This window comes from Ambystoma mexicanum, unplaced genomic scaffold (assembly GCF_040938575.1).
Source record: "Ambystoma mexicanum isolate Mex_15411 unplaced genomic scaffold, UKY_AmexF1_1 Mex_scaf52, whole genome shotgun sequence".
NCBI lineage: Eukaryota > Metazoa > Chordata > Amphibia > Caudata > Ambystomatidae > Ambystoma > Ambystoma mexicanum.
The window spans coordinates 1383926-1406480 of NW_027182469.1; the positions used below are offsets into that span (position 1 = coordinate 1383926).

At 51.4% G+C, this 22555-nt stretch overlaps 36 non-coding genes across 36 annotated transcripts; all 36 read left to right on the top strand.

Moving 5' to 3' along the window:
- Positions 1–696: 696 nt before the first annotated feature.
- Positions 697–767, top strand: TRNAG-CCC (transfer RNA glycine (anticodon CCC)). The gene has a single exon. It is a non-coding gene; the product is annotated as a tRNA-Gly (tRNA).
- A 562-nt stretch (positions 768–1329) lies between these two features.
- TRNAG-GCC (transfer RNA glycine (anticodon GCC)) lies at positions 1330–1400 on the top strand. Its single transcript has one exon. It is a non-coding gene; the product is annotated as a tRNA-Gly (tRNA).
- Positions 1401–1750: 350 nt separating this feature from the next.
- Positions 1751–1821, top strand: TRNAG-CCC (transfer RNA glycine (anticodon CCC)). Its single transcript has one exon. It is a non-coding gene; the product is annotated as a tRNA-Gly (tRNA).
- A 552-nt stretch (positions 1822–2373) lies between these two features.
- On the top strand, positions 2374–2444 carry TRNAG-GCC (transfer RNA glycine (anticodon GCC)). The gene has a single exon. It is a non-coding gene; the product is annotated as a tRNA-Gly (tRNA).
- A 350-nt stretch (positions 2445–2794) lies between these two features.
- On the top strand, positions 2795–2865 carry TRNAG-CCC (transfer RNA glycine (anticodon CCC)). The gene has a single exon. It is a non-coding gene; the product is annotated as a tRNA-Gly (tRNA).
- A 565-nt stretch (positions 2866–3430) lies between these two features.
- TRNAG-GCC (transfer RNA glycine (anticodon GCC)) lies at positions 3431–3501 on the top strand. The gene has a single exon. It is a non-coding gene; the product is annotated as a tRNA-Gly (tRNA).
- A 350-nt stretch (positions 3502–3851) lies between these two features.
- Positions 3852–3922, top strand: TRNAG-CCC (transfer RNA glycine (anticodon CCC)). Its single transcript has one exon. It is a non-coding gene; the product is annotated as a tRNA-Gly (tRNA).
- Positions 3923–4899: 977 nt separating this feature from the next.
- TRNAG-CCC (transfer RNA glycine (anticodon CCC)) lies at positions 4900–4970 on the top strand. Its single transcript has one exon. It is a non-coding gene; the product is annotated as a tRNA-Gly (tRNA).
- A 552-nt stretch (positions 4971–5522) lies between these two features.
- TRNAG-GCC (transfer RNA glycine (anticodon GCC)) lies at positions 5523–5593 on the top strand. Its single transcript has one exon. It is a non-coding gene; the product is annotated as a tRNA-Gly (tRNA).
- A 350-nt stretch (positions 5594–5943) lies between these two features.
- On the top strand, positions 5944–6014 carry TRNAG-CCC (transfer RNA glycine (anticodon CCC)). The gene has a single exon. It is a non-coding gene; the product is annotated as a tRNA-Gly (tRNA).
- Positions 6015–7580: 1566 nt separating this feature from the next.
- On the top strand, positions 7581–7651 carry TRNAG-GCC (transfer RNA glycine (anticodon GCC)). The gene has a single exon. It is a non-coding gene; the product is annotated as a tRNA-Gly (tRNA).
- Positions 7652–8001: 350 nt separating this feature from the next.
- Positions 8002–8072, top strand: TRNAG-CCC (transfer RNA glycine (anticodon CCC)). The gene has a single exon. It is a non-coding gene; the product is annotated as a tRNA-Gly (tRNA).
- Positions 8073–8637: 565 nt separating this feature from the next.
- TRNAG-GCC (transfer RNA glycine (anticodon GCC)) lies at positions 8638–8708 on the top strand. Its single transcript has one exon. It is a non-coding gene; the product is annotated as a tRNA-Gly (tRNA).
- A 350-nt stretch (positions 8709–9058) lies between these two features.
- TRNAG-CCC (transfer RNA glycine (anticodon CCC)) lies at positions 9059–9129 on the top strand. The gene has a single exon. It is a non-coding gene; the product is annotated as a tRNA-Gly (tRNA).
- A 565-nt stretch (positions 9130–9694) lies between these two features.
- TRNAG-GCC (transfer RNA glycine (anticodon GCC)) lies at positions 9695–9765 on the top strand. Its single transcript has one exon. It is a non-coding gene; the product is annotated as a tRNA-Gly (tRNA).
- A 350-nt stretch (positions 9766–10115) lies between these two features.
- On the top strand, positions 10116–10186 carry TRNAG-CCC (transfer RNA glycine (anticodon CCC)). The gene has a single exon. It is a non-coding gene; the product is annotated as a tRNA-Gly (tRNA).
- Positions 10187–10738: 552 nt separating this feature from the next.
- Positions 10739–10809, top strand: TRNAG-GCC (transfer RNA glycine (anticodon GCC)). Its single transcript has one exon. It is a non-coding gene; the product is annotated as a tRNA-Gly (tRNA).
- A 350-nt stretch (positions 10810–11159) lies between these two features.
- TRNAG-CCC (transfer RNA glycine (anticodon CCC)) lies at positions 11160–11230 on the top strand. Its single transcript has one exon. It is a non-coding gene; the product is annotated as a tRNA-Gly (tRNA).
- A 565-nt stretch (positions 11231–11795) lies between these two features.
- Positions 11796–11866, top strand: TRNAG-GCC (transfer RNA glycine (anticodon GCC)). Its single transcript has one exon. It is a non-coding gene; the product is annotated as a tRNA-Gly (tRNA).
- A 350-nt stretch (positions 11867–12216) lies between these two features.
- TRNAG-CCC (transfer RNA glycine (anticodon CCC)) lies at positions 12217–12287 on the top strand. The gene has a single exon. It is a non-coding gene; the product is annotated as a tRNA-Gly (tRNA).
- Positions 12288–12852: 565 nt separating this feature from the next.
- On the top strand, positions 12853–12923 carry TRNAG-GCC (transfer RNA glycine (anticodon GCC)). Its single transcript has one exon. It is a non-coding gene; the product is annotated as a tRNA-Gly (tRNA).
- Positions 12924–13273: 350 nt separating this feature from the next.
- Positions 13274–13344, top strand: TRNAG-CCC (transfer RNA glycine (anticodon CCC)). Its single transcript has one exon. It is a non-coding gene; the product is annotated as a tRNA-Gly (tRNA).
- Positions 13345–13896: 552 nt separating this feature from the next.
- Positions 13897–13967, top strand: TRNAG-GCC (transfer RNA glycine (anticodon GCC)). Its single transcript has one exon. It is a non-coding gene; the product is annotated as a tRNA-Gly (tRNA).
- A 350-nt stretch (positions 13968–14317) lies between these two features.
- TRNAG-CCC (transfer RNA glycine (anticodon CCC)) lies at positions 14318–14388 on the top strand. Its single transcript has one exon. It is a non-coding gene; the product is annotated as a tRNA-Gly (tRNA).
- A 977-nt stretch (positions 14389–15365) lies between these two features.
- TRNAG-CCC (transfer RNA glycine (anticodon CCC)) lies at positions 15366–15436 on the top strand. Its single transcript has one exon. It is a non-coding gene; the product is annotated as a tRNA-Gly (tRNA).
- Positions 15437–15998: 562 nt separating this feature from the next.
- On the top strand, positions 15999–16069 carry TRNAG-GCC (transfer RNA glycine (anticodon GCC)). Its single transcript has one exon. It is a non-coding gene; the product is annotated as a tRNA-Gly (tRNA).
- Positions 16070–16419: 350 nt separating this feature from the next.
- TRNAG-CCC (transfer RNA glycine (anticodon CCC)) lies at positions 16420–16490 on the top strand. The gene has a single exon. It is a non-coding gene; the product is annotated as a tRNA-Gly (tRNA).
- Positions 16491–17473: 983 nt separating this feature from the next.
- On the top strand, positions 17474–17544 carry TRNAG-CCC (transfer RNA glycine (anticodon CCC)). Its single transcript has one exon. It is a non-coding gene; the product is annotated as a tRNA-Gly (tRNA).
- A 565-nt stretch (positions 17545–18109) lies between these two features.
- Positions 18110–18180, top strand: TRNAG-GCC (transfer RNA glycine (anticodon GCC)). Its single transcript has one exon. It is a non-coding gene; the product is annotated as a tRNA-Gly (tRNA).
- A 350-nt stretch (positions 18181–18530) lies between these two features.
- TRNAG-CCC (transfer RNA glycine (anticodon CCC)) lies at positions 18531–18601 on the top strand. The gene has a single exon. It is a non-coding gene; the product is annotated as a tRNA-Gly (tRNA).
- Positions 18602–19166: 565 nt separating this feature from the next.
- On the top strand, positions 19167–19237 carry TRNAG-GCC (transfer RNA glycine (anticodon GCC)). The gene has a single exon. It is a non-coding gene; the product is annotated as a tRNA-Gly (tRNA).
- A 350-nt stretch (positions 19238–19587) lies between these two features.
- TRNAG-CCC (transfer RNA glycine (anticodon CCC)) lies at positions 19588–19658 on the top strand. Its single transcript has one exon. It is a non-coding gene; the product is annotated as a tRNA-Gly (tRNA).
- Positions 19659–20220: 562 nt separating this feature from the next.
- On the top strand, positions 20221–20291 carry TRNAG-GCC (transfer RNA glycine (anticodon GCC)). Its single transcript has one exon. It is a non-coding gene; the product is annotated as a tRNA-Gly (tRNA).
- Positions 20292–20641: 350 nt separating this feature from the next.
- On the top strand, positions 20642–20712 carry TRNAG-CCC (transfer RNA glycine (anticodon CCC)). The gene has a single exon. It is a non-coding gene; the product is annotated as a tRNA-Gly (tRNA).
- A 977-nt stretch (positions 20713–21689) lies between these two features.
- On the top strand, positions 21690–21760 carry TRNAG-CCC (transfer RNA glycine (anticodon CCC)). Its single transcript has one exon. It is a non-coding gene; the product is annotated as a tRNA-Gly (tRNA).
- A 565-nt stretch (positions 21761–22325) lies between these two features.
- On the top strand, positions 22326–22396 carry TRNAG-GCC (transfer RNA glycine (anticodon GCC)). Its single transcript has one exon. It is a non-coding gene; the product is annotated as a tRNA-Gly (tRNA).
- The last annotated feature ends 159 nt before the right edge of the window (positions 22397–22555 follow it).

Here is a 22555-nt window from a genome sequence, read left to right on the forward strand (position 1 = left end):
TTCCTGAGGCACGGTGCTCAGGGAACTGCACTCAGAGTAGCGACCCATACAAAGGCCACCCTCATCTACCAGTGTGCTTGCCTCTGTCCACTTTTCCTGTCTATAGAACCTAGCCGTTCGTGGCCAAGTGAGTGAGAAGGACTGCCAGGGCAGCGCAGCTCCCATTCACCCACCGGAGCTGGCGCCATCCTCATGTCACTGCAGTGCTCTGTTAAATCAGCTGCTCTGGGCTGCAATGGTCCAGAGCACTGTAGCGCCAGTGTACAGCATGTAAGGCATTGGTGGTTCAGTGGTAGAATTCTCACCTGCCACGCGGGAGGCCCGGGTTCGATTCCCGGCCAATGCATGAGCGTTTTGCACATGTACCTTTCGTTGACTTTGAAGCATCGTGAAAAGGAAGAGACCGAACAAAAAAACAAGCCTTGATTGCCTTGCTTGCCTTATTTCTGCTACTAGCGATCGCTCTGCTGATCCCTTTTAGTAGAAGGGGCCGCTGCGCCTTGACTGGAAGCAGGGCAATCTCAGATTATGCAAAACGCTCATAGAGGCCCAGCCCGAGTAGGTGCCAGTCTCACACGTCTGCAAAGGCCTTCAATGAGGCTTTCAGCAGAAGTCAAGAGTTTACGAGTGACCATTCGCATGGAACTGGCAGGTGTGTTAAATCAAGTGCTCTACCGCAGTAATGCTGCTTGTCAGGCATTGGTAGTTCAGTGGTAGAATTCTCGCTTCCCAAGCGGGAGGCCCGGGTTCGATTCCCGGCCAATGCATGGCACTTTTGTAGACGTGTCTCTTGATATTTTAAAAGGCATGGGAAAAGAAAAATGGAAACGGTAGATAAGATGATTGCATTGCTTGTCTGTTTTCTGCGCAAAGAAAGCACTCTGCTGCCCTCTTTTAGCAGAAGATGGAACGGCAGTTTCAATTTAAGGCGGGAAACCTATTATGCAAATAATTCCCAGAAGACCCCAGAAGCCCAGATTGAAAGGGTGTCAGCCTCGTGTGGCTGCAAAGATATCCCCTGAGTCCTGCGGTAGAAGTCTGGCTTTCCTGAGGCACGGTGCTCAGGGAACTGCACTCAGAGTAGCGACCCATACAAAGGCCACCCTCATCTACCAGTGTGCTTGCCTCTGTCCACTTTTCCTGTCTATAGAACCTGGCCGTTCGTGGCCGTTCGTGGCCAAGTGAGTGAGAAGGACTGCCAGGGCAGCGCAGCTCCCATTCACCCACCGGAGCTGGCGCCATCCTCATGTCACTGCAGTGCTCTGTTAAATCAGCTGCTCTGGGCTGCAATGGTCCAGAGCACTGTAGCGCCAGTGTGCAGCATGTAAGGCATTGGTGGTTCAGTGGTAGAATTCTCGCCTGCCACGCGGGAGGCCCGGGTTCGATTCCCGGCCAATGCATGAGCGTTTTGCACATGTACCTTTCGTTGACTTTGAAGCATCGTGAAAAGGAAGAGACCGAACAAAAAAACAAGCCTTGATTGCCTTGCTTGCCTTATTTCTGCTACTAGCGATCACTCTGCTGATCCCTTTTAGTAGAAGGGGCCGCTGCGCCTTGACTGGAAGCAGGGCAATCTCAGATTATGCAAAACACTCATAGAGGCCCAGCCCGAGTAGGTGCCAGTCTCACACGTCTGCAAAGGCCTTCAATGAGGCTTTCAGCAGAAGTTAAGAGTTTACGAGTGACCATTCGCATGGAACTGGCAGGTGTGTTAAATCAAGCGCTCTACCGCAGTAATGCTGCTTGTCAAGCATTGGTAGTTCAGTGGTAGAATTCTCGCTTCCCAAGCGGGAGGCCCGGGTTCGATTCCCGGCCAATGCATGGCACTTTTGTAGACGTGTCTCTTGATATTTTAAAAGGCATGGGAAAAGAAAAATGGAAACGGTAGATAAGATGATTGCATTGCTTGTCTGTTTTCTGCGCAAAGAAAGCACTCTGCTGCCCTCTTTTAGCAGAAGATGGAACGGCAGTTTCAACTTAAGGCGGGAAACCTATTATGCAAATAATTCCCAGAAGACCCCAGAAGCCCAGATTGAAAGGGTGTCAGCCTCGTGTGGCTGCAAAGATATCCCCTGAGTCCTGCGGTAGAAGTCTGGCTTTCCTGAGGCACGGTGCTCAGGGAACTGCACTCAGAGTAGCGACCCATACAAAGGCCACCCTCATCTACCAGTGTGCTTGCCTCTGTCCACTTTTCCTGTCTATAGAACCTGGCCGTTCGTGGCCAAGTGAGTGAGAAGGACTGCCAGGGCAGCGCAGCTCCCATTCACCCACCGGAGCTGGCGCCATCCTCATGTCACTGCAGTGCTCTGTTAAATCAGCTGCTCTGGGCTGCAATGGTCCAGAGCACTGTAGCACCAGTGTGCAGCATGTAAGGCATTGGTGGTTCAGTGGTAGAATTCTCGCCTGCCACGCGGGAGGCCCGGGTTCGATTCCCGGCCAATGCATGAGCGTTTTGCACATGTACCTTTCGTTGACTTTGAAGCATCGTGAAAAGGAAGAGACCGAACAAAAAAACAAGCCTTGATTGCCTTGCTTGCCTTATTTCTGCTACTAGCGATCACTCTGCTGATCCCTTTTAGTAGAAGGGGCCGCTGCGCCTTGACTGGAAGCAGGGCAATCTCAGATTATGCAAACAGCTCATAGAGGCCCAGCCCGAGTAGGTGCCAGTCTCACACGTCTGCAAAGGCCTTCAATGAGGCTTTCAGCAGAAGTCAAGAGTTTACGAGTGACCATTCGCATGGAACTGGCAGGTGTGTTAAATCAAGTGCTCTACCGCAGTAATGCTGCTTGTCAGGCATTGGTAGTTCAGTGGTAGAATTCTCGCTTCCCAAGCGGGAGGCCCGGGTTCGATTCCCGGCCAATGCATGGCACTTTTGTAGACGTGTCTCTTGATATTTTAAAAGGCATGGGAAAAGAAAAATGGAAACGGTAGATAAGATGATTGCATTGCTTGTCTGTTTTCTGCGCAAAGAAAGCACTCTGCTGCCCTCTTTTAGCAGAAGATGGAACGGCAGTTTCAACTTAAGGCGGGAAACCTTCTATTATGCAAATAATTCCCAGAAGACCCCAGAAGCCCAGATTGAAAGGGTGTCAGCCTCGTGTGGCTGCAAAGATATCCCCTGAGTCCTGCGGTAGAAGTCTGGCTTTCCTGAGGCACGGTGCTCAGGGAACTGCACTCAGAGTAGCGACCCATACAAAGGCCTCCCTCATCTACCAGTGTGCTTGCCTCTGTCCACTTTTCCTGTCTATAGAACCTGGCCGTTCGTGGCCGTTCGTGGCCAAGTGAGTGAGAAGGACTGCCAGGGCAGCGCAGCTCCCATTCACCCACCGGAGCTGGCGCCATCCTCATGTCACTGCAGTGCTCTGTTAAATCAGCTGCTCTGGGCTGCAATGGTCCAGAGCACTGTAGCGCCAGTGTGCAGCATGTAAGGCATTGGTGGTTCAGTGGTAGAATTCTCGCCTGCCACGCGGGAGGCCCGGGTTCGATTCCCGGCCAATGCATGAGTGTTTTGCACATGTACCTTTCGTTGACTTTGAAGCATCGTGAAAAGGAAGAGACCGAACAAAAAAACAAGCCTTGATTGCCTTGCTTGCCTTATTTCTGCTACTAGCGATCACTCTGCTGATCCCTTTTAGTAGAAGGGGCCGCTGCGCCTTGACTGGAAGCAGGGCAATCTCAGATTATGCAAAACGCTCATAGAGGCCCAGCCCGAGTAGGTGCCAGTCTCACACGTCTGCAAAGGCCTTCAATGAGGCTTTCAGCAGAAGTCAAGAGTTTACGAGTGACCATTCGCATGGAACTGGCAGGTGTGTTAAATCAAGCGCTCTACTGCAGTAATGCTGCTTGTCAAGCATTGGTAGTTCAGTGGTAGAATTCTCGCTTCCCAAGCGGGAGGCCCGGGTTCGATTCCCGGCCAATGCATGGCACTTTTGTAGACGTGTCTCTTGATATTTTAAAAGGCATGGGAAAAGAAAAATGGAAACGGTAGATAAGATGATTGCATTGCTTGTCTGTTTTCTGCGCAAAGAAAGCAATCTGCTGCCCTCTTTTAGCAGAAGATGGAACTGCAGTTTCAACTTAAGGCGGGAAACCTTCTATTATGCAAATAATTCCCAGAAGACCCCAGAAGCCCAGATTGAAAGGGTGTCAGCCTTGTGTGGCTGCAAAGATATCCCCTGAGTCCTGCGGTAGAAGTCTGGCTTTCCTGAGGCACGGTGCTCAGGGAACTGCACTCAGAGTAGCGACCCATACAAAGGCCACCCTCATCTACCAGTGTGCTTGCCTCTGTCCACTTTTCCTGTCTATAGAACCTGGCCGTTCGTGGCCGTTCGTGGCCAAGTGAGTGAGAAGGACTGCCAGGGCAGCGCAGCTCCCATTCACCCACCGGAGCTGGCGCCATCCTCATGTCACTGCAGTGCTCTGTTAAATCAGCTGCTCTGGGCTGCAATGGTCCAGAGCACTGTAGCGCCAGTGTACAGCATGTAAGGCATTGGTGGTTCAGTGGTAGAATTCTCACCTGCCACGCGGGAGGCCCGGGTTCGATTCCCGGCCAATGCATGAGCGTTTTTCACATGTACCTTTCGTTGACTTTGAAGCATCGTGAAAAGGAAGAGACCGAACAAAAAAACAAGCCTTGCTTGCCTTATTTCTGCTACTAGCGATCACTCTGCTGATCCCTTTTAGTAGAAGGGGCCGCTGCGCCTTGACTGGAAGCAGGGCAATCTCAGATTATGCAAAACGCTCATAGAGGCCCAGCCCGAGTAGGTGCCAGTCTCACACGTCTGCAAAGGCCTTCAATGAGGCTTTCAGCAGAAGTCAAGAGTGTACGAGTGACCATTCGCATGGAACTGGCAGGTGTGTTAAATCAAGTGCTCTACCGCAGTAATGCTGCTTGTCAGGCATTGGTAGTTCAGTGGTAGAATTCTCGCTTCCCAAGCGGGAGGCCCGGGTTCGATTCCCGGCCAATGCATGGCACTTTTGTAGACGTGTCTCTTGATATTTTAAAAGGCATGGGAAAAGAAAAATGGAAACGGTAGATAAGATGATTGCATTGCTTGTCTGTTTTCTGCGCAAAGAAAGCACTCTGCTGCCCTCTTTTAGCAGAAGATGGAACGGCAGTTTCAATTTAAGGCGGGAAACCTATTATGCAAATAATTCCCAGAAGACCCCAGAAGCCCAGATTGAAAGGGTGTCAGCCTCGTGTGGCTGCAAAGATATCCCCTGAGTCCTACGGTAGAAGTCTGGCTTTCCTGAGGCACGGTGCTCAGGGAACTGCACTCAGAGTAGCGACCCATACAAAGGCCACCCTCATCTACCAGTGTGCTTGCCTCTGTCCACTTTTCCTGTCTATAGAACCTGGCCGTTCGTGGCCAAGTGAGTGAGAAGGACTGCCAGGGCAGCGCAGCTCCCATTCACCCACCGGAGCTGGCGCCATCCTCATGTCACTGCAGTGCTCTGTTAAATCAGCTGCTCTGGGCTGCAATGGTCCAGAGCACTGTAGCACCAGTGTGCAGCATGTAAGGCATTGGTGGTTCAGTGGTAGAATTCTCGCCTGCCACGCGGGAGGCCCGGGTTCGATTCCCGGCCAATGCATGAGCGTTTTGCACATGTACCTTTCGTTGACTTTGAAGCATCGTGAAAAGGAAGAGACCGAACAAAAAAACAAGCCTTGATTGCCTTGCTTGCCTTATTTCTGCTACTAGCGATCACTCTGCTGATCCCTTTTAGTAGAAGGGGCCGCTGCGCCTTGACTGGAAGCAGGGCAATCTCAGATTATGCAAACAGCTCATAGAGGCCCAGCCCGAGTAGGTGCCAGTCTCACACGTCTGCAAAGGCCTTCAATGAGGCTTTCAGCAGAAGTCAAGAGTTTACGAGTGACCATTCGCATGGAACTGGCAGGTGTGTTAAATCAAGTGCTCTACCGCAGTAATGCTGCTTGTCAGGCATTGGTAGTTCAGTGGTAGAATTCTCGCTTCCCAAGCGGGAGGCCCGGGTTCGATTCCCGGCCAATGCATGGCACTTTTGTAGACGTGTCTCTTGATATTTTAAAAGGCATGGGAAAAGAAAAATGGAAACGGTAGATAAGATGATTGCATTGCTTGTCTGTTTTCTGCGCAAAGAAAGCACTCTGCTGCCCTCTTTTAGCAGAAGATGGAACGGCAGTTTCAACTTAAGGCGGGAAACCTTCTATTATGCAAATAATTCCCAGAAGACCCCAGAAGCCCAGATTGAAAGGGTGTCAGCCTCGTGTGGCTGCAAAGATATCCCCTGAGTCCTGCGGTAGAAGTCTGGCTTTCCTGAGGCACGGTGCTCAGGGAACTGCACTCAGAGTAGCGACCCATACAAAGGCCTCCCTCATCTACCAGTGTGCTTGCCTCTGTCCACTTTTCCTGTCTATAGAACCTGGCCGTTCGTGGCCGTTCGTGGCCAAGTGAGTGAGAAGGACTGCCAGGGCAGCGCAGCTCCCATTCACCCACCGGAGCTGGCGCCATCCTCATGTCACTGCAGTGCTCTGTTAAATCAGCTGCTCTGGGCTGCAATGGTCCAGAGCACTGTAGCGCCAGTGTGCAGCATGTAAGGCATTGGTGGTTCAGTGGTAGAATTCTCGCCTGCCACGCGGTTGACTTTGAAGCATCGTGAAAAGGAAGAGACCGAACAAAAAAACAAGCCTTGATTGCCTTGCTTGCCTTATTTCTGCTACTAGCGATCACTCTGCTGATCCCTTTTAGTAGAAGGGGCCGCTGCGCCTTGACTGGAAGCAGGGCAATCTCAGATTATGCAAAACGCTCATAGAGGCCCAGCCCGAGTAGGTGCCAGTCTCACACGTCTGCAAAGGCCTTCAATGAGGCTTTCAGCAGAAGTCAAGAGTTTACGAGTGACCATTCGCATGGAACTGGCAGGTGTGTTAAATCAAGCGCTCTACCGCAGTAATGCTGCTTGTCAAGCATTGGTAGTTCAGTGGTAGAATTCTCTCTTCCCAAGCGGGAGGCCCGGGTTCGATTCCCGGCCAATGCATGGCACTTTTGTAGACGTGTCTCTTGATATTTTAAAAGGCATGGGAAAAGAAAAATGGAAACGGTAGATAAGATGATTGCATTGCTTGTCTGTTTTCTGCGCAAAGAAAGCAATCTGCTGCCCTCTTTTAGCAGAAGATGGAACTGCAGTTTCAACTTAAGGCGGGAAACCTTCTATTATGCAAATAATTCCCAGAAGACCCCAGAAGCCCAGATTGAAAGGGTGTCAGCCTCGTGTGGCTGCAAAGATATCCCCTGAGTCCTGCGGTAGAAGTCTGGCTTTCCTGAGGCACGGTGCTCAGGGAACTGCACTCAGAGTAGCGACCCATACAAAGGCCACCCTCATCTACCAGTGTGCTTGCCTCTGTCCACTTTTCCTGTCTATAGAACCTGGCCGTTCGTGGCCGTTCGTGGCCAAGTGAGTGAGAAGGACTGCCAGGGCAGCGCAGCTCCCATTCACCCACCGGAGCTGGCGCCATCCTCATGTCACTGCAGTGCTCTGTTAAATCAGCTGCTCTGGGCTGCAATGGTCCAGAGCACTGTAGCGCCAGTGTGCAGCATGTAAGGCATTGGTGGTTCAGTGGTAGAATTCTCGCCTGCCACGCGGGAGGCCCGGGTTCGATTCCCGGCCAATGCATGAGCGTTTTGCACATGTACCTTTCGTTGACTTTGAAGCATCGTGAAAAGGAAGAGACCGAACAAAAAAACAAGCCTTGATTGCCTTGCTTGCCTTATTTCTGCTACTAGCGATCACTCTGCTGATCCCTTTTAGTAGAAGGGGCCGCTGCGCCTTGACTGGAAGCAGGGCAATCTCAGATTATGCAAAACACTCATAGAGGCCCAGCCCGAGTAGGTGCCAGTCTCACACGTCTGCAAAGGCCTTCAATGAGGCTTTCAGCAGAAGTCAAGAGTTTACGAGTGACCATTCGCATGGAACTGGCAGGTGTGTTAAATCAAGCGCTCTACCGCAGTAATGCTGCTTGTCAAGCATTGGTAGTTCAGTGGTAGAATTCTCGCTTCCCAAGCGGGAGGCCCGGGTTCGATTCCCGGCCAATGCATGGCACTTTTGTAGACGTGTCTCTTGATATTTTAAAAGGCATGGGAAAAGAAAAATGGAAACGGTAGATAAGATGATTGCATTGCTTGTCTGTTTTCTGCGCAAAGAAAGCAATCTGCTGCCCTCTTTTAGCAGAAGATGGAACTGCAGTTTCAACTTAAGGCGGGAAACCTTCTATTATGCAAATAATTCCCAGAAGACCCCAGAAGCCCAGATTGAAAGGGTGTCAGCCTCGTGTGGCTGCAAAGATATCCCCTGAGTCCTGCGGTAGAAGTCTGGCTTTCCTGAGGCACGGTGCTCAGGGAACTGCACTCAGAGTAGCGACCCATACAAAGGCCTCCCTCATCTACCAGTGTGCTTGCCTCTGTCCACTTTTCCTGTCTATAGAACCTGGCCGTTCGTGGCCGTTCGTGGCCAAGTGAGTGAGAAGGACTGCCAGGGCAGCGCAGCTCCCATTCACCCACCGGAGCTGGCGCCATCCTCATGTCACTGCAGTGCTCTGTTAAATCAGCTGCTCTGGGCTGCAATGGTCCAGAGCACTGTAGCGCCAGTGTGCAGCATGTAAGGCATTGGTGGTTCAGTGGTAGAATTCTCGCCTGCCACGCGGGAGGCCCGGGTTCGATTCCCGGCCAATGCATGAGTGTTTTGCACATGTACCTTTCGTTGACTTTGAAGCATCGTGAAAAGGAAGAGACCGAACAAAAAAACAAGCCTTGATTGCCTTGCTTGCCTTATTTCTGCTACTAGCGATCACTCTGCTGATCCCTTTTAGTAGAAGGGGCCGCTGCGCCTTGACTGGAAGCAGGGCAATCTCAGATTATGCAAACAGCTCATAGAGGCCCAGCCCGAGTAGGTGCCAGTCTCACACGTCTGCAAAGGCCTTCAATGAGGCTTTCAGCAGAAGTCAAGAGTTTACGAGTGACCATTCGCATGGAACTGGCAGGTGTGTTAAATCAAGTGCTCTACCGCAGTAATGCTGCTTGTCAGGCATTGGTAGTTCAGTGGTAGAATTCTCGCTTCCCAAGCGGGAGGCCCGGGTTCGATTCCCGGCCAATGCATGGCACTTTTGTAGACGTGTCTCTTGATATTTTAAAAGGCATGGGAAAAGAAAAATGGAAACGGTAGATAAGATGATTGCATTGCTTGTCTGTTTTCTGCGCAAAGAAAGCACTCTGCTGCCCTCTTTTAGCAGAAGATGGAACGGCAGTTTCAACTTAAGGCGGGAAACCTTCTATTATGCAAATAATTCCCAGAAGACCCCAGAAGCCCAGATTGAAAGGGTGTCAGCCTCGTGTGGCTGCAAAGATATCCCCTGAGTCCTGCGGTAGAAGTCTGGCTTTCCTGAGGCACGGTGCTCAGGGAACTGCACTCAGAGTAGCGACCCATACAAAGGCCACCCTCATCTACCAGTGTGCTTGCCTCTGTCCACTTTTCCTGTCTATAGAACCTGGCCGTTCGTGGCCGTTCGTGGCCAAGTGAGTGAGAAGGACTGCCAGGGCAGCGCAGCTCCCATTCACCCACCGGAGCTGGCGCCATCCTCATGTCACTGCAGTGCTCTGTTAAATCAGCTGCTCTGGGCTGCAATGGTCCAGAGCACTGTAGCGCCAGTGTGCAGCATGTAAGGCATTGGTGGTTCAGTGGTAGAATTCTCGCCTGCCACGCGGGAGGCCCGGGTTCGATTCCCGGCCAATGCATGAGCGTTTTGCACATGTACCTTTCGTTGACTTTGAAGCATCGTGAAAAGGAAGAGACCGAACAAAAAAACAAGCCTTGATTGCCTTGCTTGCCTTATTTCTGCTACTAGCGATCACTCTGCTGATCCCTTTTAGTAGAAGGGGCCGCTGCGCCTTGACTGGAAGCAGGGCAATCTCAGATTATGCAAAACACTCATAGAGGCCCAGCCCGAGTAGGTGCCAGTCTCACACGTCTGCAAAGGCCTTCAATGAGGCTTTCAGCAGAAGTCAAGAGTTTACGAGTGACCATTCGCATGGAACTGGCAGGTGTGTTAAATCAAGCGCTCTACCGCAGTAATGCTGCTTGTCAAGCATTGGTAGTTCAGTGGTAGAATTCTCGCTTCCCAAGCGGGAGGCCCGGGTTCGATTCCCGGCCAATGCATGGCACTTTTGTAGACGTGTCTCTTGATATTTTAAAAGGCATGGGAAAAGAAAAATGGAAACGGTAGATAAGATGATTGCATTGCTTGTCTGTTTTCTGCGCAAAGAAAGCACTCTGCTGCCCTCTTTTAGCAGAAGATGGAACGGCAGTTTCAACTTAAGGCGGGAAACCTATTATGCAAATAATTCCCAGAAGACCCCAGAAGCCCAGATTGAAAGGGTGTCAGCCTCGTGTGGCTGCAAAGATATCCCCTGAGTCCTGCGGTAGAAGTCTGGCTTTCCTGAGGCACGGTGCTCAGGGAACTGCACTCAGAGTAGCGACCCATACAAAGGCCACCCTCATCTACCAGTGTGCTTGCCTCTGTCCACTTTTCCTGTCTATAGAACCTGGCCGTTCGTGGCCAAGTGAGTGAGAAGGACTGCCAGGGCAGCGCAGCTCCCATTCACCCACCGGAGCTGGCGCCATCCTCATGTCACTGCAGTGCTCTGTTAAATCAGCTGCTCTGGGCTGCAATGGTCCAGAGCACTGTAGCACCAGTGTGCAGCATGTAAGGCATTGGTGGTTCAGTGGTAGAATTCTCGCCTGCCACGCGGGAGGCCCGGGTTCGATTCCCGGCCAATGCATGAGCGTTTTGCACATGTACCTTTCGTTGACTTTGAAGCATCGTGAAAAGGAAGAGACCGAACAAAAAAACAAGCCTTGATTGCCTTGCTTGCCTTATTTCTGCTACTAGCGATCACTCTGCTGATCCCTTTTAGTAGAAGGGGCCGCTGCGCCTTGACTGGAAGCAGGGCAATCTCAGATTATGCAAACAGCTCATAGAGGCCCAGCCCGAGTAGGTGCCAGTCTCACACGTCTGCAAAGGCCTTCAATGAGGCTTTCAGCAGAAGTCAAGAGTTTACGAGTGACCATTCGCATGGAACTGGCAGGTGTGTTAAATCAAGTGCTCTACCGCAGTAATGCTGCTTGTCAGGCATTGGTAGTTCAGTGGTAGAATTCTCGCTTCCCAAGCGGGAGGCCCGGGTTCGATTCCCGGCCAATGCATGGCACTTTTGTAGACGTGTCTCTTGATATTTTAAAAGGCATGGGAAAAGAAAAATGGAAACGGTAGATAAGATGATTGCATTGCTTGTCTGTTTTCTGCGCAAAGAAAGCACTCTGCTGCCCTCTTTTAGCAGAAGATGGAACGGCAGTTTCAACTTAAGGCGGGAAACCTTCTATTATGCAAATAATTCCCAGAAGACCCCAGAAGCCCAGATTGAAAGGGTGTCAGCCTCGTGTGGCTGCAAAGATATCCCCTGAGTCCTGCGGTAGAAGTCTGGCTTTCCTGAGGCACGGTGCTCAGGGAACTGCACTCAGAGTAGCGACCCATACAAAGGCCTCCCTCATCTACCAGTGTGCTTGCCTCTGTCCACTTTTCCTGTCTATAGAACCTGGCCGTTCGTGGCCGTTCGTGGCCAAGTGAGTGAGAAGGACTGCCAGGGCAGCGCAGCTCCCATTCACCCACCGGAGCTGGCGCCATCCTCATGTCACTGCAGTGCTCTGTTAAATCAGCTGCTCTGGGCTGCAATGGTCCAGAGCACTGTAGCGCCAGTGTGCAGCATGTAAGGCATTGGTGGTTCAGTGGTAGAATTCTCGCCTGCCACGCGGGAGGCCCGGGTTCGATTCCCGGCCAATGCATGAGTGTTTTGCACATGTACCTTTCGTTGACTTTGAAGCATCGTGAAAAGGAAGAGACCGAACAAAAAAACAAGCCTTGATTGCCTTGCTTGCCTTATTTCTGCTACTAGCGATCACTCTGCTGATCCCTTTTAGTAGAAGGGGCCGCTGCGCCTTGACTGGAAGCAGGGCAATCTCAGATTATGCAAAACGCTCATAGAGGCCCAGCCCGAGTAGGTGCCAGTCTCACACGTCTGCAAAGGCCTTCAATGAGGCTTTCAGCAGAAGTCAAGAGTTTACGAGTGACCATTCGCATGGAACTGGCAGGTGTGTTAAATCAAGCGCTCTACCGCAGTAATGCTGCTTGTCAAGCATTGGTAGTTCAGTGGTAGAATTCTCGCTTCCCAAGCGGGAGGCCCGGGTTCGATTCCCGGCCAATGCATGGCACTTTTGTAGACGTGTCTCTTGATATTTTAAAAGGCATGGGAAAAGAAAAATGGAAACGGTAGATAAGATGATTGCATTGCTTGTCTGTTTTCTGCGCAAAGAAAGCAATCTGCTGCCCTCTTTTAGCAGAAGATGGAACTGCAGTTTCAACTTAAGGCGGGAAACCTTCTATTATGCAAATAATTCCCAGAAGACCCCAGAAGCCCAGATTGAAAGGGTGTCAGCCTCGTGTGGCTGCAAAGATATCCCCTGAGTCCTGCGGTAGAAGTCTGGCTTTCCTGAGGCACGGTGCTCAGGGAACTGCACTCAGAGTAGCGACCCATACAAAGGCCACCCTCATCTACCAGTGTGCTTGCCTCTGTCCACTTTTCCTGTCTATAGAACCTGGCCGTTCGTGGCCGTTCGTGGCCAAGTGAGTGAGAAGGACTGCCAGGGCAGCGCAGCTCCCATTCACCCACCGGAGCTGGCGCCATCCTCATGTCACTGCAGTGCTCTGTTAAATCAGCTGCTCTGGGCTGCAATGGTCCAGAGCACTGTAGCGCCAGTGTACAGCATGTAAGGCATTGGTGGTTCAGTGGTAGAATTCTCGCCTGCCACGCGGGAGGCCCGGGTTCGATTCCCGGCCAATGCATGAGCGTTTTGCACATGTACCTTTCGTTGACTTTGAAGCATCGTGAAAAGGAAGAGACCGAACAAAAAAACAAGCCTTGATTGCCTTGCTTGCCTTATTTCTGCTACTAGCGATCACTCTGCTGATCCCTTTTAGTAGAAGGGGCCGCTGCGCCTTGACTGGAAGCAGGGCAATCTCAGATTATGCAAAACGCTCATAGAGGCCCAGCCCGAGTAGGTGCCAGTCTCACACGTCTGCAAAGGCCTTCAATGAGGCTTTCAGCAGAAGTCAAGAGTTTACGAGTGACCATTCGCATGGAACTGGCAGGTGTGTTAAATCAAGTGCTCTACCGCAGTAATGCTGCTTGTCAGGCATTGGTAGTTCAGTGGTAGAATTCTCGCTTCCCAAGCGGGAGGCCCGGGTTCGATTCCCGGCCAATGCATGGCACTTTTGTAGACGTGTCTCTTGATATTTTAAAAGGCATGGGAAAAGAAAAATGGAAACGGTAGATAAGATGATTGCATTGCTTGTCTGTTTTCTGCGCAAAGAAAGCACTCTGCTGCCCTCTTTTAGCAGAAGATGGAACGGCAGTTTCAATTTAAGGCGGGAAACCTATTATGCAAATAATTCCCAGAAGACCCCAGAAGCCCAGATTGAAAGGGTGTCAGCCTCGTGTGGCTGCAAAGATATCCCCTGAGTCCTGCGGTAGAAGTCTGGCTTTCCTGAGGCACGGTGCTCAGGGAACTGCACTCAGAGTAGCGACCCATACAAAGGCCACCCTCATCTACCAGTGTGCTTGCCTCTGTCCACTTTTCCTGTCTATAGAACCTGGCCGTTCGTGGCCAAGTGAGTGAGAAGGACTGCCAGGGCAGCGCAGCTCCCATTCACCCACCGGAGCTGGCGCCATCCTCATGTCACTGCAGTGCTCTGTTAAATCAGCTGCTCTGGGCTGCAATGGTCCAGAGCACTGTAGCGCCAGTGTGCAGCATGTAAGGCATTGGTGGTTCAGTGGTAGAATTCTCGCCTGCCACGCGGGAGGCCCGGGTTCGATTCCCGGCCAATGCATGAGCGTTTTGCACATGTACCTTTCGTTGACTTTGAAGCATCGTGAAAAGGAAGAGACCGAACAAAAAAACAAGCCTTGATTGCCTTGCTTGCCTTATTTCTGCTACTAGCGATCACTCTGCTGATCCCTTTTAGTAGAAGGGGCCGCTGCGCCTTGACTGGAAGCAGGGCAATCTCAGATTATGCAAACAGCTCATAGAGGCCCAGCCCGAGTAGGTGCCAGTCTCACACGTCTGCAAAGGCCTTCAATGAGGCTTTCAGCAGAAGTCAAGAGTTTACGAGTGACCATTCGCATGGAACTGGCAGGTGTGTTAAATCAAGTGCTCTACCGCAGTAATGCTGCTTGTCAGGCATTGGTAGTTCAGTGGTAGAATTCTCGCTTCCCAAGCGGGAGGCCCGGGTTCGATTCCCGGCCAATGCATGGCACTTTTGTAGACGTGTCTCTTGATATTTTAAAAGGCATGGGAAAAGAAAAATGGAAACGGTAGATAAGATGATTGCATTGCTTGTCTGTTTTCTGCGCAAAGAAAGCACTCTGCTGCCCTCTTTTAGCAGAAGATGGAACGGCAGTTTCAACTTAAGGCGGGAAACCTTCTATTATGCAAATAATTCCCAGAAGACCCCAGAAGCCCAGATTGAAAGGGTGTCAGCCTCGTGTGGCTGCAAAGATATCCCCTGAGTCCTGCGGTAGAAGTCTGGCTTTCCTGAGGCACGGTGCTCAGGGAACTGCACTCAGAGTAGCGACCCATACAAAGGCCACCCTCATCTACCAGTGTGCTTGCCTCTGTCCACTTTTCCTGTCTATAGAACCTGGCCGTTCGTGGCCGTTCGTGGCCAAGTGAGTGAGAAGGACTGCCAGGGCAGCGCAGCTCCCATTCACCCACCGGAGCTGGCGCCATCCTCATGTCACTGCAGTGCTCTGTTAAATCAGCTGCTCTGGGCTGCAATGGTCCAGAGCACTGTAGCGCCAGTGTACAGCATGTAAGGCATTGGTGGTTCAGTGGTAGAATTCTCACCTGCCACGCGGGAGGCCCGGGTTCGATTCCCGGCCAATGCATGAGCGTTTTTCACATGTACCTTTCGTTGACTTTGAAGCATCGTGAAAAGGAAGAGACCGAACAAAAAAACAAGCCTTGCTTGCCTTATTTCTGCTACTAGCGATCACTCTGCTGATCCCTTTTAGTAGAAGGGGCCGCTGCGCCTTGACTGGAAGCAGGGCAATCTCAGATTATGCAAAACGCTCATAGAGGCCCAGCCCGAGTAGGTGCCAGTCTCACACGTCTGCAAAGGCCTTCAATGAGGCTTTCAGCAGAAGTCAAGAGTTTACGAGTGACCATTCGCATGGAACTGGCAGGTGTGTTAAATCAAGTGCTCTACCGCAGTAATGCTGCTTGTCAGGCATTGGTAGTTCAGTGGTAGAATTCTCGCTTCCCAAGTGGGAGGCCCGGGTTCGATTCCCGGCCAATGCATGGCACTTTTGTAGACGTGTCTCTTGATATTTTAAAAGGCATGGGAAAAGAAAAATGGAAACGGTAGATAAGATGATTGCATTGCTTGTCTGTTTTCTGCGCAAAGAAAGCACTCTGCTGCCCTCTTTTAGCAGAAGATGGAACGGCAGTTTCAATTTAAGGCGGGAAACCTATTATGCAAATAATTCCCAGAAGACCCCAGAAGCCCAGATTGAAAGGGTGTCAGCCTCGTGTGGCTGCAAAGATATCCCCTGAGTCCTACGGTAGAAGTCTGGCTTTCCTGAGGCACGGTGCTCAGGGAACTGCACTCAGAGTAGCGACCCATACAAAGGCCACCCTCATCTACCAGTGTGCTTGCCTCTGTCCACTTTTCCTGTCTATAGAACCTGGCCGTTCGTGGCCGTTCGTGGCCAAGTGAGTGAGAAGGACTGCCAGGGCAGCGCAGCTCCCATTCACCCACCGGAGCTGGCGCCATCCTCATGTCACTGCAGTGCTCTGTTAAATCAGCTGCTCTGGGCTGCAATGGTCCAGAGCACTGTAGCGCCAGTGTGCAGCATGTAAGGCATTGGTGGTTCAGTGGTAGAATTCTCGCCTGCCACGCGGGAGGCCCGGGTTCGATTCCCGGCCAATGCATGAGCGTTTTGCACATGTACCTTTCGTTGACTTTGAAGCATCGTGAAAAGGAAGAGACCGAACAAAAAAACAAGCCTTGATTGCCTTGCTTGCCTTATTTCTGCTACTAGCGATCACTCTGCTGATCCCTTTTAGTAGAAGGGGCCGCTGCGCCTTGACTGGAAGCAGGGCAATCTCAGATTATGCAAAACACTCATAGAGGCCCAGCCCGAGTAGGTGCCAGTCTCACACGTCTGCAAAGGCCTTCAATGAGGCTTTCAGCAGAAGTCAAGAGTTTACGAGTGACCATTCGCATGGAACTGGCAGGTGTGTTAAATCAAGCGCTCTACCGCAGTAATGCTGCTTGTCAAGCATTGGTAGTTCAGTGGTAGAATTCTCGCTTCCCAAGCGGGAGGCCCGGGTTCGATTCCCGGCCAATGCATGGCACTTTTGTAGACGTGTCTCTTGATATTTTAAAAGGCATGGGAAAAGAAAAATGGAAACGGTAGATAAGATGATTGCATTGCTTGTCTGTTTTCTGCGCAAAGAAAGCACTCTGCTGCCCTCTTTTAGCAGAAGATGGAACGGCAGTTTCAACTTAAGGCGGGAAACCTATTATGCAAATAATTCCCAGAAGACCCCAGAAGCCCAGATTGAAAGGGTGTCAGCCTCGTGTGGCTGCAAAGATATCCCCTGAGTCCTGCGGTAGAAGTCTGGCTTTCCTGAGGCACGGTGCTCAGGGAACTGCACTCAGAGTAGCGACCCATACAAAGGCCACCCTCATCTACCAGTGTGCTTGCCTCTGTCCACTTTTCCTGTCTATAGAACCTGGCCGTTCGTGGCCGTTCGTGGCCAAGTGAGTGAGAAGGACTGCCAGGGCAGCGCAGCTCCCATTCACCCACCGGAGCTGGCGCCATCCTCATGTCACTGCAGTGCTCTGTTAAATCAGCTGCTCTGGGCTGCAATGGTCCAGAGCACTGTAGCGCCAGTGTGCAGCATGTAAGGCATTGGTGGTTCAGTGGTTGAATTCTCGCCTGCCACGCGGGAGGCCCGGGTTCGATTCCCGGCCAATGCATGAGTGTTTTGCACATGTACCTTTCGTTGACTTTGAAGCATCGTGAAAAGGAAGAGACCGAACAAAAAAACAAGCCTTGATTGCCTTGCTTGCCTTATTTCTGCTACTAGCGATCACTCTGCTGATCCCTTTTAGTAGAAGGGGCCGCTGCGCCTTGACTGGAAGCAGGGCAATCTCAGATTATGCAAAACGCTCATAGAGGCCCAGCCCGAGTAGGTGCCAGTCTCACACGTCTGCAAAGGCCTTCAATGAGGCTTTCAGCAGAAGTCAAGAGTTTACGAGTGACCATTCGCATGGAACTGGCAGGTGTGTTAAATCAAGCGCTCTACCGCAGTAATGCTGCTTGTCAAGCATTGGTAGTTCAGTGGTAGAATTCTCGCTTCCCAAGCGGGAGGCCCGGGTTCGATTCCCGGCCAATGCATGGCACTTTTGTAGACGTGTCTCTTGATATTTTAAAAGGCATGGGAAAAGAAAAATGGAAACGGTAGATAAGATGATTGCATTGCTTGTCTGTTTTCTGCGCAAAGAAAGCAATCTGCTGCCCTCTTTTAGCAGAAGATGGAACTGCAGTTTCAACTTAAGGCGGGAAACCTTCTATTATGCAAATAATTCCCAGAAGACCCCAGAAGCCCAGATTGAAAGGGTGTCAGCCTCGTGTGGCTGCAAAGATATCCCCTGAGTCCTGCGGTAGAAGTCTGGCTTTCCTGAGGCACGGTGCTCAGGGAACTGCACTCAGAGTAGCGACCCATACAAAGGCCACCCTCATCTACCAGTGTGCTTGCCTCTGTCCACTTTTCCTGTCTATAGAACCTGGCCGTTCGTGGCCGTTCGTGGCCAAGTGAGTGAGAAGGACTGCCAGGGCAGCGCAGCTCCCATTCACCCACCGGAGCTGGCGCCATCCTCATGTCACTGCAGTGCTCTGTTAAATCAGCTGCTCTGGGCTGCAATGGTCCAGAGCACTGTAGCGCCAGTGTGCAGCATGTAAGGCATTGGTGGTTCAGTGGTAGAATTCTCGCCTGCCACGCGGGAGGCCCGGGTTCGATTCCCGGCCAATGCATGAGTGTTTTGCACATGTACCTTTCGTTGACTTTGAAGCATCGTGAAAAGGAAGAGACCGAACAAAAAAACAAGCCTTGATTGCCTTGCTTGCCTTATTTCTGCTACTAGCGATCACTCTGCTGATCCCTTTTAGTAGAAGGGGCCGCTGCGCCTTGACTGGAAGCAGGGCAATCTCAGATTATGCAAAACGCTCATAGAGGCCCAGCCCGAGTAGGTGCCAGTCTCACACGTCTGCAAAGGCCTTCAATGAGGCTTTCAGCAGAAGTCAAGAGTTTACGAGTGACCATTCGCATGGAACTGGCAGGTGTGTTAAATCAAGCGCTCTACCGCAGTAATGCTGCTTGTCAAGCATTGGTAGTTCAGTGGTAGAATTCTCGCTTCCCAAGCGGGAGGCCCGGGTTCGATTCCCGGCCAATGCATGGCACTTTTGTAGACGTGTCTCTTGATATTTTAAAAGGCATGGGAAAAGAAAAATGGAAACGGTAGATAAGATGATTGCATTGCTTGTCTGTTTTCTGCGCAAAGAAAGCAATCTGCTGCCCTCTTTTAGCAGAAGATGGAACTGCAGTTTCAACTTAAGGCGGGAAACCTTCTATTATGCAAATAATTCCCAGAAGACCCCAGAAGCCCAGATTGAAAGGGTGTCAGCCTCGTGTGGCTGCAAAGATATCCCCTGAGTCCTGCGGTAGAAGTCTGGCTTTCCTGAGGCACGGTGCTCAGGGAACTGCACTCAGAGTAGCGACCCATACAAAGGCCACCCTCATCTACCAGTGTGCTTGCCTCTGTCCACTTTTCCTGTCTATAGAACCTGGCCGTTCGTGGCCGTTCGTGGCCAAGTGAGTGAGAAGGACTGCCAGGGCAGCGCAGCTCCCATTCACCCACCGGAGCTGGCGCCATCCTCATGTCACTGCAGTGCTCTGTTAAATCAGCTGCTCTGGGCTGCAATGGTCCAGAGCACTGTAGCGCCAGTGTGCAGCATGTAAGGCATTGGTGGTTCAGTGGTAGAATTCTCGCCTGCCACGCGGGAGGCCCGGGTTCGATTCCCGGCCAATGCATGAGCGTTTTGCACATGTACCTTTCGTTGACTTTGAAGCATCGTGAAAAGGAAGAGACCGAACAAAAAAACAAGCCTTGATTGCCTTGCTTGCCTTATTTCTGCTACTAGCGATCACTCTGCTGATCCCTTTTAGTAGAAGGGGCCGCTGCGCCTTGACTGGAAGCAGGGCAATCTCAGATTATGCAAACAGCTCATAGAGGCCCAGCCCGAGTAGGTGCCAGTCTCACACGTCTGCAAAGGCCTTCAATGAGGCTTTCAGCAGAAGTCAAGAGTTTACGAGTGACCATTCGCATGGAACTGGCAGGTGTGTTAAATCAAGCGCTCTACCGCAGTAATGCTGCTTGTCAGGCATTGGTAGTTCAGTGGTAGAATTCTCGCTTCCCAAGCGGGAGGCCCGGGTTCGATTCCCGGCCAATGCATGGCACTTTTGTAGACGTGTCTCTTGATATTTTAAAAGGCATGGGAAAAGAAAAATGGAAACGGTAGATAAGATGATTGCATTGCTTGTCTGTTTTCTGCGCAAAGAAAGCACTCTGCTGCCCTCTTTTAGCAGAAGATGGAACGGCAGTTTCAACTTAAGGCGGGAAACCTATTATGCAAATAATTCCCAGAAGACCCCAGAAGCCCAGATTGAAAGGGTGTCAGCCTCGTGTGGCTGCAAAGATATCCCCTGAGTCCTGCGTTAGAAGTCTGGCTTTCCTGAGGCACGGTGCTCAGGGAACTGCACTCAGAGTAGCGACCCATACAAAGGCCACCCTCATCTACCAGTGTGCTTGCCTCTGTCCACTTTTCCTGTCTATAGAACCTGGCCGTTCGTGGCCGTTCGTGGCCAAGTGAGTGAGAAGGACTGCCAGGGCAGCGCAGCTCCCATTCACCCACCGGAGCTGGCGCCATCCTCATGTCACTGCAGTGCTCTGTTAAATCAGCTGCTCTGGGCTGCAATGGTCCAGAGCACTGTAGCGCCAGTGTGCAGCACGTAAGGCATTGGTGGTTCAGTGGTAGAATTCTCGCCTGCCACGCGGGAGGCCCGGGTTCGATTCCCGGCCAATGCATGAGCGTTTTGCACATGTACCTTTCGTTGACTTTGAAGCATCGTGAAAAGGAAGAGACCGAACAAAAAAACAAGCCTTGATTGCCTTGCTTGCCTTATTTCTGCTACTAGCGATCACTCTGCTGATCCCTTTTAGTAGAAGGGGCCGCTGCGCCTTGACTGGAAGCAGGGCAATCTCAGATTATGCAAACAGCTCATAGAGGCCCAGCCCGAGTAGGTGCCAGTCTCACACGTCTGCAAAGGCCTTCAATGAGGCTTTCAGCAGAAGTCAAGAGTTTACGAGTGACCATTCGCATGGAACTGGCAGGTGTGTTAAATCAAGTGCTCTACCGCAGTAATGCTGCTTGTCAGGCATTGGTAGTTCAGTGGTAGAATTCTCGCTTCCCAAGCGGGAGGCCCGGGTTCGATTCCCGGCCAATGCATGGCACTTTTGTAGACGTGTCTCTTGATATTTTAAAAGGCATGGGAAAAGAAAAATGGAAACGGTAGATAAGATGATTGCATTGCTTGTCTGTTTTCTGCGCAAAGAAAGCACTCTGCTGCCCTCTTTTAGCAGAAGATGGAACGGCAGTTTCAACTTAAGGCGGGAAACCTTCTATTATGCAAATAATTCCCAGAAGACCCCAGAAGCCCAGATTGAAAGGGTGTCAGCCTCGTGTGGCTGCAAAGATATCCCCTGAGTCCTGCGGTAGAAGTCTGGCTTTCCTGAGGCACGGTGCTCAGGGAACTGCACTCAGAGTAGCGACCCATACAAAGGCCACCCTCATCTACCAGTGTGCTTGCCTCTGTCCACTTTTCCTGTCTATAGAACCTGGCCGTTCGAGGCCGTTCGTGGCCAAGTGAGTGAGAAGGACTGCCAGGGCAGCGCAGCTCCCATTCACCCACCGGAGCTGGCGCCATCCTCATGTCACTGCAGTGCTCTGTTAAATCAGCTGCTCTGGGCTGCAATGGTCCAGAGCACTGTAGCGCCAGTGTACAGCATGTAAGGCATTGGTGGTTCAGTGGTAGAATTCTCACCTGCCACGCGGGAGGCCCGGGTTCGATTCCCGGCCAATGCATGAGCGTTTTTCACATGTACCTTTCGTTGACTTTGAAGCATCGTGAAAAGGAAGAGACCGAACAAAAAAACAAGCCTTGCTTGCCTTATTTCTGCTACTAGCGATCACTCTGCTGATCCCTTTTAGTAGAAGGGGCCGCTGCGCCTTGACTGGAAGCAGGGCAATCTCAGATTATGCAAAACGCTCATAGAGGCCCAGCCCGAGTAGGTGCCAGTCTCACACGTCTGCAAAGGCCTTCAATGAGGCTTTCAGCAGAAGTCAAGAGTTTACGAGTGACCATTCGCATGGAACTGGCAGGTGTGTTAAATCAAGTGCTCTACCGCAGTAATGCTGCTTGTCAGGCATTGGTAGTTCAGTGGTAGAATTCTCGCTTCCCAAGCGGGAGGCCCGGGTTCGATTCCCGGCCAATGCATGGCACTTTTGTAGACGTGTCTCTTGATATTTTAAAAGGCATGGGAAAAGAAAAATGGAAACGGTAGATAAGATGATTGCATTGCTTGTCTGTTTTCTGCGCAAAGAAAGCACTCTGCTGCCCTCTTTTAGCAGAAGATGGAACGGCAGTTTCAATTTAAGGCGGGAAACCTTCTATTATGCAAATAATTCCCAGAAGACCCCAGAAGCCCAGATTGAAAGGGTGTCAGCCTCGTGTGGCTGCAAAGATATCCCCTGAGTCCTGCGGTAGAAGTCTGGCTTTCCTGAGGCACGGTGCTCAGGGAACTGCACTCAGAGTAGCGACCCATACAAAGGCCACCCTCATCTACCAGTGTGCTTGCCTCTGTCCACTTTTCCTGTCTATAGAACCTGGCCGTTCGTGGCCGTTCGTGGCCAAGTGAGTGAGAAGGACTGCCAGGGCAGCGCAGCTCCCATTCACCCACCGGAGCTGGCGCCATCCTCATGTCACTGCAGTGCTCTGTTAAATCAGCTGCTCTGGGCTGCAATGGTCCAGAGCACTGTAGCGCCAGTGTGTAGCATGTAAGGCATTGGTGGTTCAGTGGTAGAATTCTCGCCTGCCACGCGGGAGGCCCGGGTTCGATTCCCGGCCAATGCATGAGCGTTTTGCACATGTACCTTTCGTTGACTTTGAAGCATCGTGAAAAGGAAGAGACCGAACAAAAAAACAAGCCTTGATTGCCTTGCTTGCCTTATTTCTGCTACTAGCGATCACTCTGCTGATCCCTTTTAGTAGAAGGGGCCGCTGCGCCTTGAC